Genomic DNA, 5,892 nt, shown 5'->3' on the forward strand with positions numbered 1-5,892 from the left:
GACAGCGTGGTCGTGCCGACGACGGGCGTGAAAAACATCAACAAAAAGATGGACTTGTGCAGCGGGGGAAACCCTGACGAGGGGGCGTCGCCGGGACGGCAGAGCTACAAGAGCAGACCACCGCCCGCAGATTACAACCTGGTGCGCGAGGTCAACTACGAGCAGGCGGCCAAAGACGCCGTGTCGGAGGCAGCCTGTGAGGACAAGTGCCAATACCTGGACTCCCTTGAGATTGAGGAGAAACACAGCAAACGCTTAAAATGGTAGGACAGCCACCAATCCCAAACGCTGAGTTTGTTTGGCAGAGTAAGAATGCCGACCGGAATTAGCCAGAAAGGACTGAGGAAATTCCACTCTGTGGTGTCCTCACAAATATCAGCCGTAGCGGCAGCCTCCGACTTGGAGTGAAACATATTTTCAAACCGACGCGTGTGCTTTGCACACGAGTATCAAGGCAAACTGCGAGCGGCATTATACGAGAATAAAGAAGCCTTAAGGCCTCCACACACCAACCGACGTCTGCCGTTGTGACTGACTGCCGCGTCGTCCTCAAAGTTGGCACGTTGGCCATGAAAATGACAGAAGAATACACAGCAAAAGCAAGCGGAGATGCCAATTGCTGCGGAGCTTCTGGGCATGCGTGAGCTGTAGTACCCGTCCATGCCATCGGGGGCGCTAGTCAATGCATAGCCTTTCACGGTGATGTTGAATAACGGCGGTCTTTCGTGAACGAGAGCAATTACTTCGTCTTTGCGCTTTTCGGTCCAGTCAGACATAACGTCCATACAAGAGAAGTTGATTTAGTTGTTGAGGAATAGCTTGAACTTCACCGTCGTCCGTCCCAACAAGGACTCCGACTTTACGACTTGGCGTGCTACGCCAAACAATCCGACGGCGGATTGGTGTGTAGAGGCCTTTAAAGAAGCCTTTTCGATGAAAGATGACATTTCTGTCAGCACCGGCAAGCGTCCAATTGCCTGCATTCGACTTTTATGGCTCTTGAAAAAAAACAATTCCACATACCAGTTTCGATTTGTCAAAGGTTTTCCAGATCTGGAAATCACAATAATAAAAAATCAAATGTAGTACTTTTCCAACCCTATGTAGGAACAGTCAATCTTAACCATGTTCCTGGAGGTTCCTAATCATTTGAAGTGCTAAAATTCTCTACCTTTTCCAGACTATAATTACGAGAATTCTCAATTGGAAAAGAGATTACGGACAGATTATTAGAATTCATATGCCATTATGTAAGCACGTAATTTCCAGGCGACCCTAGCCAGGTAATATCGTACGTACGATTTTGGCACGGAAAGTTCTCATTTCAAATTCGGTACTTGTGTAGGGACTGAATGAAGTTGACGTTGACAGAGTCCCGGCTAAAGCTAAACTTTTTCCTTTTCTCTTTCCCCACAGCGATGTGTCGGAATCAAATAGCCCAGAAACGTCCGCATGTGCGGACAACAAGTACAAATCTGTGTTTGTCATGTCGGAGGAGAAGGACGAATGTATAATTGCAACTGAGGTGAGTAGTTGTGACCCTCTTGAAGGAGCTTTAGCTTTGGCTCCATGCGACACACACGTGAAGCGGTTGTGGGAAACTAGAGACTAGTACAGTAATTGACAGGACAGCTAAATTGTAACACTTTTTTTTTTTTATATATACATACTGTATGTAAGGCCGTTTCTGAGAACGGCTTTCCATCTGTGATGCATGGAGTTGAAACTAAGCGATAAGAAGAATTGTGGCACGCAGTCCAGCGCTCCCGGACTGGTACAGTCGTTCACAGTGAAGGTGAACTCAATGTAACGCTGACGTGAAGCTACAGTGCTTATACGGCTGAACACGACAACTCGTTCAAGATCAGGACGATTCTGGTCCTGGCCTGGTATTGCGGTTCGCAGGTGTGATTGAACTCCGTGCAACACAAATATGAAACAGCGGTCAGAAACAGTGCTTATGCAACAAAGTGCGTGCTTTCAAAGGTTGAAAGGAAGGGAAAATGTCTCCATGTGTGTCTTGTTTTGCCGGATTTGACAGCAGAGTTCAAAACGGTGCACCGCAGTATTGTGTTGGCTCGTTTGCAACATCAGGTGGACATTAGTGGTGGCGCTCTTGAGTGATTTAGATCCTATTTGCCCGGCAGAACTTTTTGAGTTGGCTCTGCGCCACCGTCGTATGGCGCTCCGCAGGGTTCATTTTCGGTGCCCCGGCTGTTTTCATAGTATTTGTTTCTTTGTTTTTTCTGGGTTCCATCTTAAGAAACCACTTTTAACTCATTTACTACCATTGACGGCAAAAGACGTCAAAGATCCAATTTTTTTCCCCCACTGGGGTGGTAGTGAATGAAATTTGATCTATAAATAAACATATAAGTTGCAAACTATTTTTCAGTACATTTGCTTCATATGTGTTGCACGGAGCCCACCGACAGCTGTTAACTGCCATCCCATCCCAGATGCTTCTGACAACTGCTTTACATCTGTGTTGCCTGGAGTCAAAACTCCGTTTTCTAACAGTGGTATGTGTTGCAGGTGTAAAGGGGCCGGCGACGGGCTCGCTCATTTTGCTGTATGGGAGAGTTTTTATGCTCCTGGATGAGATGCTGCTCTTCGCTTGCTGCTGCTGAGACCTTTGACTGATATTCAGACTGAGCTGGTTCTCGACTGGAAATAGGAACTGGCGGGGTCGTGTAAGGGGAACAAAAAAATGTCAAGTTTACGGTTAAACGTAAACGGCCGCTTAGCTTTCTGTTCTGCCTCTTTGTCAGGCATCGGGAGGGTACAAATAAAGAGAAATAGTAAATGGACGGTATGAGAAATGATTTGGAAAAAAAAAAAGGTGCCAAGATAGTGTTTGTTTTTTTTTTTTGTTTATTTTTGTTTTGCAATGTTTGCACCCAGGCCTTTTTCTCAAACCCAGGAACCGCATCAAATGGCGGATGTTTGGCCATACTGGCCTCCTTCGTAAAAAAAAAAAAAAAAGAATAATAATAATAATAATGAATACATTTAAAAAAGTGGTTGCTCTCTGAACTTTGAAGTTTTTTGCCCTCTAATCCGCCCATGATCAAACATTTTGTTGTCCTATTTGTCCTCTGAATGCTTTCTCACACAGATTGTCTTTTTTGTAAAATAACATTTTTGAAAAAGTTATGATTTAATTTAAGTTAATTTAAGCATTTTGTGTTATTCTTATTTTGTATTGTATATCTATGCTCGTTTGTCAGGATTATTTAAGTTGCTTCCTTTCGATGGATGATATTTGCAAGGCACTTCAGGTCAATGGGGGGGAAAGAAGTTATTTAAGAGGGACGGTGCTGTACATTATATTCTGCTCTTTGTCAATGAAGGAATTAGCCAAGACTATTTTTCCAAATAATAAAAAGATGCTGAACGTCCTCGCTGGTGTGGCCTCCATCTGTTGTCTTGGCGCCCACACAGCCCTGTGGTGGCCATTTGAATGGACGCTCTGTTGGCCGCCACCTCGACTTGAAAGTGTCTCCCTGGCAACAGAAAACTGTGTGTGTGTGTGTGTGTGTTGCGGGGGGTTGGTTGACTATTTGGGGGGGCGGGGGTGTCTATTCATTGCAAGACAATGTGCCTCCCGCCACGCCATTTGACACCAACAATGGTCCAGCCTCTCAAGTTGGGCAAAACAACAAAAAAAAGAGAAAGTTGAGGGGGATTGTAGTCATTTTTTTGGCTCGCAAAGTGCTCGGAAGAGCCTCAAATGTCTGAAAATGACATATACAAGAAAAACGTCATTTCTTACTTTTACACCATCTGTCTCCGAGAAGTGCTTTGCATTTGTGTCGCATGGAGTTGAAATCAAACGATGAAAAGCATAACGGAACTGAATCGTCCTGGGTTTGAATACTTCCGCCGTATCTGTGGAGGGACTTCAGGAAAAAGTTGCCAGAAATTGCTGTTACCACGGAATTCTAGTCAGTGATTGCTCGCTTCACTCAAGTGGAGCATGTGCGAGGCAGCAAAAAGGCCCCTCGGTATGTATCTAGCGCATTTACGCCACTTCAATTTTTTAAGGTCTTCAATAGTCTAAAAATAATACAGACATTCCAGCATAAATTTTGACAATAGTAGTGTTACAGTGTGACAATTGCCCTCTGTGTTTTGAAAAAATAAATAAATAAAAATCCCCCAAATGAACAAACTTTTTATCTCACAAAAGACTAATGTCGATATACGCCACATATGTTTTTCAACAGCATGTCTGTAAAACTCCACTTTGTAAAGTATTTGTGCTGACTAACAGATCCCTGCCGCTTTGAATTTGAGATCAGCACAGCTTTTCAGTAAAAGATAAAGATTAGGGGGTGAATTTCAGATTGTCAAAATGAGGAAATGCCAACATATTGGATGTCGAACACATCTTGGCACCTGACACCCGAACAGAGTTCAGTAAAACCACCACCAGAGGTCCGGGTTTGCGGATCCAGGATTTGGAGTTTTTTATATACAAAGTGAGTTGAGGAAGCGATACGCTTCAGTAGGTTTTTGAGCAACGATGTCGTTTTGGTTCAAGTCACACACAAACACAAAATAATGGAGATGAAAATCAGTCATAGAAGACGTTTAATTGGAGAAAAAAAATCCTCAGAATCACTCAATCAGTTTTCAAATTCAATTAAAGTCATCGACTACAACATCTACAAGTTGTCAGAAAAAGGTTAAAATCATGCCTCTTAGCCTTTGTCGTACAGAAAAGATCAGCTTGCTTGTTTTTTTTTTTTTTTTTGGATGACAAGTTTATAAAACCGCCACTGCTCAGAGAGGATTTCTTGTAGAAAACATCCCAAAAGAGAAATGAAAAGGCATCACACAGTACGTCACAAAGCGCCAACATGTTACAGTACTGTACACGCGTCCTTGAATGCACCACAACCACTTCTGCTGCAGAGGAAAAATTAAATTTGAACAAAACAGAAAAAAATTCAAAACACTGTTAAGTCAACTGAGCAGAACGCCGCCTGCGTGTTTTGTTGGCAGCAGGAAAAATGAGGTAAATATGTCCAGAGAGAGAACACAAACAACAATAGCAACAACAACAACAACAACAATAACAACAACAACAACCCCGAAAAAAATTAAAACAAAGCACAAGAGGTTTGGCGTTCAAAGAGGACATTTTAGCTTATTACTTGACAGCACGTGCACACTGCTGTGTCTTTGCCACATTTCACCACGGGGACATCTCATGTCTAATCTTTTGAGTAAAGTCTCCACAAGCTCTTGGTTTCCGAAAACAATTTTGGAATTCAAGTCGGGTGAGGAGGTTCGCTGTAGGGGTGGGGGGCAACAAAAAGAGTCCAAATGCTTAAAGGGGGACGACAACATCTAGCTCTAAGAAACAGGATGTGCAAACTTAAGTGTGCATAGAGATCAAATTGCAATAAATATTAATGTGATAACTTCACGTTATCACCATTTTTTTGACTTTGTCAAAAACTCTTTGAGGGGTGATTGTACTATTTCATGATTCATTTTTAGTTTGACTTAAAAAAAAAATTGTGCCACGAGAAGAGCAATAAACACTGACCAGCCTCGAAACACAACCAACCAACCAAACATTCATTCATTTATACACACGTGTATATATATATATATATATATATATATATATACATATATATATACATACATATATATATACATACACACATATATATATATATATATATATATATACATATATACGTATATATATATACAAAAAGTGAAAGAGCCATTGAGAGGAAGTGAAAGTCTGTGGGAAAACATTGACAAATCAATGATTTCTATCAGGTTTTTTAATATATACATACATACATATATATATATATATTAAAAATCCTGATAGAAATCATTGATTTGTCAATGTTTTCCCACAGA

This window comes from Idiotropiscis lumnitzeri, chromosome 8, assembly GCF_059441095.1.
Source record: "Idiotropiscis lumnitzeri isolate Australia: NSW breed Sydney's pygmy pipehorse chromosome 8, RoL_Ilum_1.0, whole genome shotgun sequence".
Classification (NCBI taxonomy): Eukaryota; Metazoa; Chordata; class Actinopteri; order Syngnathiformes; family Syngnathidae; genus Idiotropiscis; species Idiotropiscis lumnitzeri.